Source organism: Heteronotia binoei, chromosome 3, assembly GCF_032191835.1.
Source record: "Heteronotia binoei isolate CCM8104 ecotype False Entrance Well chromosome 3, APGP_CSIRO_Hbin_v1, whole genome shotgun sequence".
NCBI lineage: Eukaryota > Metazoa > Chordata > Lepidosauria > Squamata > Gekkonidae > Heteronotia > Heteronotia binoei.
This window is the reverse complement of record NC_083225.1, coordinates 191,923,014-191,931,826: the sequence shown is the minus strand read 5'-3', so window position 1 is coordinate 191,931,826 and position 8,813 is coordinate 191,923,014. Positions and strand designations below refer to the sequence as shown.

General features: G+C 48.0%; 1 non-coding gene across 1 annotated transcript; it reads left to right on the top strand.

Moving 5' to 3' along the window:
• The first annotated feature begins 1,146 nt into the window (after positions 1-1,146).
• On the top strand, positions 1,147-1,219 carry TRNAS-GCU (transfer RNA serine (anticodon GCU)). Its single transcript has one exon. It is a non-coding gene; the product is annotated as a tRNA-Ser (tRNA).
• The last annotated feature ends 7,594 nt before the right edge of the window (positions 1,220-8,813 follow it).

The window sequence follows — 8,813 nt, the reverse complement described above, 5'->3', positions numbered from 1 at the left end:
GGCCGAGGCCTTCATAAGAACATCTTGATCTAAGCAGAGTCGGTCCTGGTTAGCACTTGGATGGGAGACCACCAAGGAAGTCCACGGTTGCCATGCAGAGGCAGGCAATGGCAGAGCACCTCTGAGAAGGTGGTCTTCTGGAAGACCACCTCTGGCAGACCACCTCTGAGAAGGTTTGTCTTTTGCTTGGAAAGGCAGGAGAGGCCAAACTTGCTTAATATAAGAGCCACAGAGAATAAAATCAGATCTTTGAGAGCCACAATACATGAACGTCAGTTGAGGGAGGGAGGGCGATAGATGAGAGAGAGAACTGGGGCAGGGAGAAGTGGAAAGAAAGCAGCTTTAAATGCATTTCCCAAGCTGCTGGCTGGCTCGGCTCAGAGGAGTGATTTAAAGAGAGAAATGCATTCTCCAAGCCACCAGCCAACGGGGCGGTGAGGGCTTTGAGAGCCACACAAGCTGTGTGAAAGGCCCACGTGTGGCTCCAGAGCCACACTTTGGCCACCGCTGCCCTACGAGGTCCACCTTAAGACAGCTTTAACGAGACAGCTCGCATTCCTGTCCTTCTTTTCTGACCAAATTTCATGCGGCGTTGGCTCTCGCCACATGGGGGCGAATTATCCACGCAGACCAAAGTCCAGGAAGGCTGCTCTCGTTGGAGGACGGATCGAATGAGACGGTCGCTTCGCCGTCGTCGGAACAGTCAAGTCCATTTAATCCCCGTTACACATTTCATATTTCTGGCCTGCGACCAAGGCACCGGCTCTGCTGCAAACGCTTGTTTGTATTTGGGTTGCCGAGACTTTTTCGTGAAAGAGCTGAATGCCACGGACAGCGCACATACCTTTTCCCATCCACGGCAGGAATGGGGAGGGACGGTGGCTCAGTGCTAGAGCATCTGCCTGGTAAGCAGAAGGTCCCAGGTTCAATCCCTGGCATCTCCAACTCAAAAGGGTTCAGGCAAATAGGTGTGAAAAACCTCAGCTTGAGACCCTGGAGAGCCATGAATGGGGCTGTGGCTCAGTGGCAGAGCATCTGCTTGGGAAGCAGAAGGTCCTAGGTTCAATCCCCGGCATCTCCAACTCAAAAGGGTCCAAGCAAGTAGGCGTGAATAACCTCAGCTGGAGACGCTGGAGAGCCATGAATGGGGCTGTGGCTCTGTGGGTAGAGCATCTGCTTGCTAAGCAGAAGGTCCCAGGTTCAATCCCTGGCATCTCCAAAAAGGGTCCAGGCAAATAGGCATGAAAAACCTCAGCTGGAGACCCTGGAGAGCCACTGCCAGTCTGAGTAGACAATACTGACTTTGATGGACCAAGGTCTGATTCAGTAGAAGGCAGCTTCATATGTGCAGGAAAACCTCTACCAGCGTAGAACTACGTGGCTTTTTCAGGAATCCCTATCTAGGCAGAGCCGGATTAAGAATTAGGCCAAGCAGGCACTGGTATATGAGCCTCCACGCTTTCAGGGGCCCCAAGCTGGCTTTCTCCCCCAGTTTTTCTCTTGCTTGCAGCCCTCCCAACCTGCATACGCAGCCAACAACCGAGCCGCTCTTTGCCCGACTTGCCTAGCGTGGCCGATGCTGGCATCGTCGCCGAGTTTGCCTCTCTCTGCCTTGACAGAGTAGCAGTAGAAGCGCCCCCTGGGTAACTCCGGCCAGGTCAGTCTCAGTTGGAGTTCTAAGGAAGACACTCACACAGACAGCCGGTTTGACAAACTGTATTGGGTTCAGGCAGATATCAGAGTCAAGAACTGTGTGCAATTCTGGTCGCCGCACTTCAAAAAGGATATTATAGCATTGGAGAAAGTGCAGAGAAGGGCAACTAGAATGATTAAAGGGCTGGAACACCTTCCCTATGAAGAAAGGTTGAAACGCTTGGGGCTCTTTAGCTTGGAGAAACGTCGACTGCGGGGTGACATGATAGAGGTTTACAAGATAATGCATGGGATGGAGAAAGCAGAGAAAGAAGTACTTTTCTCCCTTTCTCACAATACAAGAACTCGTGGGCATTCGATGAAATTGCTGAGGGTTAAAACGGATAAAAGGAAGTCCTTCACCCAAAGGGTGATTAACGTGTGGAATTCACTGCCACAGGAGGTGGCGGCGGCCACAAGCATAGCCACCTTCAAGAGGGGGTTAGATAAAAATATGGAGCAGAGGTCCATCAGTGGCTATTAGCCACAGTGTGTGTGTATGTATAAAATTTTTGGCCACTGTGTGACACAGAGTGTTGGACTGGATGGGCCATTGGCCTGATCCAACATGGCTTCTCTTATGTTCTTAAGAAGCAGTCCAATAGTCATACACTTACATCCAATAGAGCCAGGCAGAAGTACAGATACAAAGTCCAATAGAATAGTCAATACACAGTCCACAGTCATCAATTCCAATTTCCATCCAACAGTACGCCACGCTATATCCGTCCTTTCCTATCCCACACTGAACAGGTAGCTGGCTACTGCATTTCAAGTCGCCTTAGCCAATCCCATTCCAAATTGGTTAAGGGCTCACACCCGATGACACTTTTAGCACCTGTACTCAAGGATGACACAATCCTTTGGCGGTTCCCATTCACCTTAAAGTAATAGGACACTGACAGGCCTCTCCCCCGCAGCTTAGCAAAAGAGGCTTTTAAGAAGGTGCCTTCAGGCTGCAGCGGGGGCCGTGGCAGGTGGGGTGGGTGCTCAAACTCTGAGATAATTTGTGAGGGGGCCTCCAAAATTTCAACTGAGAGCCAGTTTGGTGTGGTGGTGAAGTGCGTGGACTCTTATCTGGGAGAACCGGGTTTGATGCCGCACTCCTCCACTTGCAGCTGCTGGAATGGCCTTGGGTCAGCCAGAGCTCTTTTATCTGGGAGAACCAGGTTTGGTTCCCCACTCCTCCGCTTGCAGCTGCTAGCATGGTCTTGGGTCAGCCATAGCTCTCTTCTCTGGGAGAACTGGGTTTGATTCCCCACTCCTCCACTTGCAGCTGCTGGAATGGCCTTGGGTCAGCCATAGCTCTCTTATCTGGGAGAACTGGGTTTGATTCCCCACTCCTCCACTTGCAGCTGCTGAAATGGCCTTGGATCAGCCATAGCTCTCGTAGGAGTTGTCCTTGAAAGGGCAGCTGCTGTCGGGGCTCTCTCAGCCCCACCCACCTCACAGGGTATCTGTTGTGGGGGAGGAAAATAAAGGAGATTGTGAGCCACTCTGAGATTCGGAGTGGGGGGTGAAATATAAATCCAATATCATCATCATCTTCTTCTTCTTCTTCAGTGGCTCATATCAACACAGCAGCTAGGATCTTGCTTGCACAGAAGTGGAAACTTCAAGAAATTCCTATGGGATCGGACTCGATGGGGAAAATACTAGAAATGGCAGAGATGGACTACTTATCCCAGTTGCTTGCTGAGAAATCTAAGGAAGAAGCAAGAAAATATTGGGAGAAATTATACATGTGGTTAGATACTCAAGACTTCCTGATCTGAACTTTTATTTTTCCCTTCTATGATATATGTATGTACTATATGCACTAGAAATATATTCTAAAATAGATCGTTTAAAGGAAGACTGACAATCTGCACGATATTTTATATGGATTACGGCGATAGGACGTGAAGCGTGATATATTACTCTAAAAATTTCTTACCTTAATGACTTATTGACATGCAGAATAGATTATAATTGTACGATTAGCTGTACTGTTATCTTTTCTATCTCCACTTTACCCGTTCCCTTTATCTCTCTGAAAAATAATAAAACTTTTCAAACTGTGGGGGAAGGAGATAAAGGAGATTGTGAGCCGCTCTGAGACTCTGAGATTCAGAGTATAGGGCGGGATATAAATCCAATATCTTCATCTACCTCACAGGGTGTCTGTTGTGGGGAGAAAGGGAAAGGAGATTGTGAGCCGCTCTGAGACTCTTCGGAGTGGAGGGCGGGATATAAATCCAATATCTTCATCTACCTCACAAGGTGTCTGTTGAGGGGGGGGGAAGGGAAAGGAGATTGTGAGCCGCTCTGAGACTCTTCGGAGTGGAGGGCGGGATATAAATCCAATATCTTCATCTACCTCACAGGGTGTCTGTTGGGGGGGAGGGAGGTAAAGGAGATTGTGAGCCACTCTGAGACTCTTCGGAGTGGAGGGCGGGATATAAATCCAATATCTTCATCTACCTCACAGGGTGTCTGTTATGGGGGAGGAAGGGAAAGGAGATTGTGAGCCGCTCTGAGACTCTTCGGAGTGGAGGGCGGGATATAAATCCAATATCCAATCCAACTGCCTAGGGGCCTCCACAGGGTTTGATCTGGCACTGTATCCAAGCCAATAAGAAACAGCTGTAATGGCCATTGGTTGTCAACAAGTTCTTTTCCAATATTGTGCTTGATGCATAAGAATAATATGACAGCATTTGAAAATAATATCCTCCTTACGGTCCGCCCCCCCCCCCAAATGAAAACTCTTGTATCAATGGAGGACTGGACACTGAATGCTGGGAGGGCAAAAATGGAACAGCTGGAGGGACAAAGCTCAGGGACTGACCCAATAGAGAGCCAGTTTGGCGTCATGGGTAAGAGCGCGCACTCCAGTCTGGGAGAACCGGGTTTGATTCCCCACTCCTTCACATGCAGCTCCCAGAGTGACCTTGGGTCAGCCATAGCTCTTGCAGATTTGTCCTTTAAGGGGCAGCTTCTGTCAGAGCTCTCTCAGCCCCACCTACCTCACAGGGTGTCTGCTGTGGGGAGGGGAAGGGACAGGAGATTGTAAGCTGCTCTGAGATTCCTTTGGGCCGTGAAGGATGGGCTATAAATCCCCTTTCTCCTCCTTCTCCTCCTACAAAAACAGGAATGTCATAAGTGCGCTACTATGATTATCTGTGGAATGTTGGAGGTGATGAATTTGTCCCATGCCATTAGAAGTGGGAACAGCTGCATTTAAGAAAAGAAAAGGTCTAATTTTCCTCTAAGGTTGCCAACCTCCAGGTGACACCTGGAGATCTCCCACTATTACAATTTTTATTTTTTTTATTTATCTACCCAAAATTAAGCTTTGTGGGTCTTAAAAGTGCCGCCGGATTCAAACTTTGGTCTAATTGTAACTCTTCAACCGATTTCCAGTGGCCAATCAGAAGTCCCACCTTCCCCCAGCCACTTCCCCCCTGTTCTAAGCACTTTTACAGTGAACGGCTTTTTTTTTAAGCAGGGATGCAGAAGAACGCAGTCCCAGCTGGCTTGGTGGCAGGGGGTGTGACCTAATATGCAAATGAGTTCCTGCTGGGCTTTTCCTACAAAAAAAGCCCTGGGCGTAACAACGGTGATTTCAGGATGTGTGGCCTAATAGGCAAATGAGTTCCTGCTGGACTTTTCCCTACAAAAAAGCCCTGTGTACATGCCTCATTTTGGGCAGGCGCTCATAGGAACGGAGCTCTGGAACCTCTAAATTTTATTGTGCTCTTTCTGTCTTAACCCACCCCCCCGCCAAATACTTGTTTCTGGGCTCCATCGTTCAAACCCCTGGTAGAATTTTGCTGAACTCTAAGATTTGACAGACTTTCTAATTCCCCCCCCCACACACACACACATACACACAGAAAAAAGGGAAATAACCAAAACATATAAAGCAGATAGATGGAAATCCGCCTCATGCCCCTTGGGCCACATAGGAGAAAGTAATTTTAAAAGTATGATTATGGGACTAAGGTTTTATTAGGACAATCCTAAATGAGAGTTGCCAGTCCCAGGTGGGATGCTCTCTTTCATAACATGGAAATGAATTCTCGGAGAAGGAGTAATAGGAGACCGGTTTCGGCCACGCCTTCCTCAGTCACACATTGCACCGCACATCGCTGTGCATCTCTCCTCCAATTTCATAAATGATCATTCGCTAGTGGGCACCCGGGCTTACTTATTTTATGAGCAATGCCTCGCATTAAACTTCACTGCCGGTTATGTAACCGGCAGTGAAGTTTAATGCGAGGCATTGCCCATAAAATAAGTAAGAAGAAGAAGATGATGGATTTATATCCCGCCCTCCACTCCGAAGAGTCTCAGAGTGGCTCACAATCTCCTTTACCTTCCCCCCCCACACCAGACACCCTGTGAGGTAGATGAAGATATTGGATTTATATCCCGCCCTCCACTCCGAAGAGTCTCAGAATGGCTCACAATCTCCTTTACCTTCCTCCTCCACAACAGACACCCTGTGAGGTGGGTGGGGCTGAGAGGACTCTCACAGCAGCTGCCTTTTCAAGGACAACCTCTGCCAGAGCTATGGCTAACCCAAGGCCATGCTAGCAGGTGCAAGTGGAGGAGTGGGGAATCAAACCCAGTTCTACCAGATAAGAGTCCACACACTTAACCACTACACCAAACTGGCTCTCCCCCAAACTGGTCCCGCCACTAGCAAATGATCATTTATAGAATTGTCTGAGTCGACTGCGGGGTGACATGATAGAGGTTTACAAGATAATGCATGGGATGGAGAAAGTTGAGAAAGAAGTCCTTTTCTTCCTTTCTCACAATACAGGAACTCGTGGGCATTCAATGAAATTGCTGAGCAGTCAGGATAGAACGGATAAAAGGAAGTCCTTCTTCACCCAAAGGGTGATTAACATGTGGAATTCACTGCCACAGGAGGTGGTGGCGGCTACAAGCATAGCCAGCTTCAAGAGGGGATTGGATAAAAATATGGAGCAGAGGTCCATCAGTGGCTATTAGCCACAGCATATTATTGGAACTGTCTGGGGCAGTGATGCTCTGTATTCTTGGTGCTTGGGAGGAAGCAAAGTGGAAGGGCTTCTAGCCCCACCCGCATGGCTTCTCTTATGTTCTTAGAATTGGAGGAGTGATGCGCAGTGATGTGCGGTACAGCTTGTGGCTGAGGAAGGCATGGCCGAAACCGGTCTCCTATTATTCCTTCTCCGAGAATTCATTTCCATGTCATGAAAGAGAGTATTCCGAGTACTGGATTGTGGACTATATAAGAGAATTCTGCGCACTGGGACTTTTTGTACTCTTTGTGTCTTTTTGATGAACCGTATCTTTAAATGACAATTTCTTAAAAAGAATCTAGTGTGCGCTACTCGAATACATTGTATTTTTTGCCAAATATTCACCGGGTATTTTCTGTGTTTACCAATCCCCGAGCGGGGGCAGGGGATCCCCTGGTTTGAAGGCCCTTCCCCCCCGCCCCCGATTTAGGGTCATCAGAAAGCGGGGGAGGGGGATTGTCTGCTGGGCACTCCATTATTCCCTATGGGGACCAATTCCCATAGGGTATAATGGAAAGTTGATGTGTGGGTATCTGGGGCTCTGGGGGTGCTGGTCTTTGAGGTAGAGGTGCCAGATTTGCAGCACAGCATCCAATGCCTCTTCTCAAAAGACCCTCCAAGTTTCAAAAAGATTGGAGCCAGGGGTCCAATTCTGTGAGCCACCAAAAAGAAGGCGCCCCTATCCTTCATTATTTCCAACAGGGGGAAGGCGCGGTGTTCCTTTAAACGCGATGGCCAGCGTTCCCCTTGGAGTTCAATTATACTTGTCACAACCTTGATTCTGGCTCCACCCCCAATGTCTCCTGGCTCCACCTCCAAAGTCACCTAGCTCCACCCTCAACGTCCCCAGATGTGTCTTGAATTGGACTTGGCAACCCTAATTCTAATTCAAGAGGCGTATTAAGGTCGATGCTGAGCTGATGGAATGGAGTCCACCTTCCGGTGATGTCAGGGGTGGGTGGCATATAATAATAATAATAATAATAATAGTTTTTTATTTCTATCCCGCCCTCCCCGCCGAAGCAGGCTCAGGGCGGCTCACAACATAAAATACACTGCACATCAATTATACTTATAAAAACATGGTTAAAACAAAATTATAGATTATTAAAATTAACATTTAACAATGTGGCGTTATAAACATTAGATCTTCAGTGGAATTCAGTAACTGAAAGCATTTTCAGCAGCATTTCCTAGCTTTGTCATTAGTTGAAGGCCATCTTGAAAAGGTGGGTCTTACAGGCCCTACGGAATTGATCTAAGCATCGTAAGGCCCGCACTTCCTCAGGGAGTTGATTCCACAGCAGTGGAGCTGCGACAGAGAAGGCCCGATCCCGGGTGGCCTTCAATCTGGCCTCCCTTGGCCCAGGGACATTCAGCTGGTTTTTTCCAGCTGACCTCAGCGCTCTCTGGGGCTCATATGGGGAGATGATGATGATGATGATGATGATGATGATGATGATGATGATGATGATGATGATGATGATAATAATAATAATAATAAATTTATTCTTATATCCCGCCCTCCCCCGCCGAGGCGGGCTCAGGGCGGCTCACAGGACATGAAATATACCATGATTTCAATAAAATACAATCATTACTATAAAAGACAATTAAAACATAGTTAAATTACATTCAAATTAAGTTAAATAAACAATTAAAATATTATAGGCTACAGATTAAAGTGCTACAGTTCGATATACGTATAGGATGGCTAGGTGTCATTACCCGGGTTCCATCTTAAACGCAAGTTGACAGAGGGTGGTTTTGCAAGCCCTGCGAAACTGATTTCGGTCTCGCAGGGCTCGCACCTCCTCTGGTAGTTGATTCCACCATTGGAGAGCCGTTGGAGAGAAGGCCTGCTCCCTCGTTGTTTTCAGTCTGGCCTCCCTTGGTCCAGGGATTCGTAGAAGATTTTGGGAACTGGATCTCAGTGCTCTCTGGGGAACATATGGAGAGAGGCGGTCCCTAAGGTAGGCAGGTCCTCGGCCATATAGGGCTTTAAAGGTAATAACCAGCACCTTGTAACGAACTCGGTACACAATTGGCAGCCAGTGCAGCTCC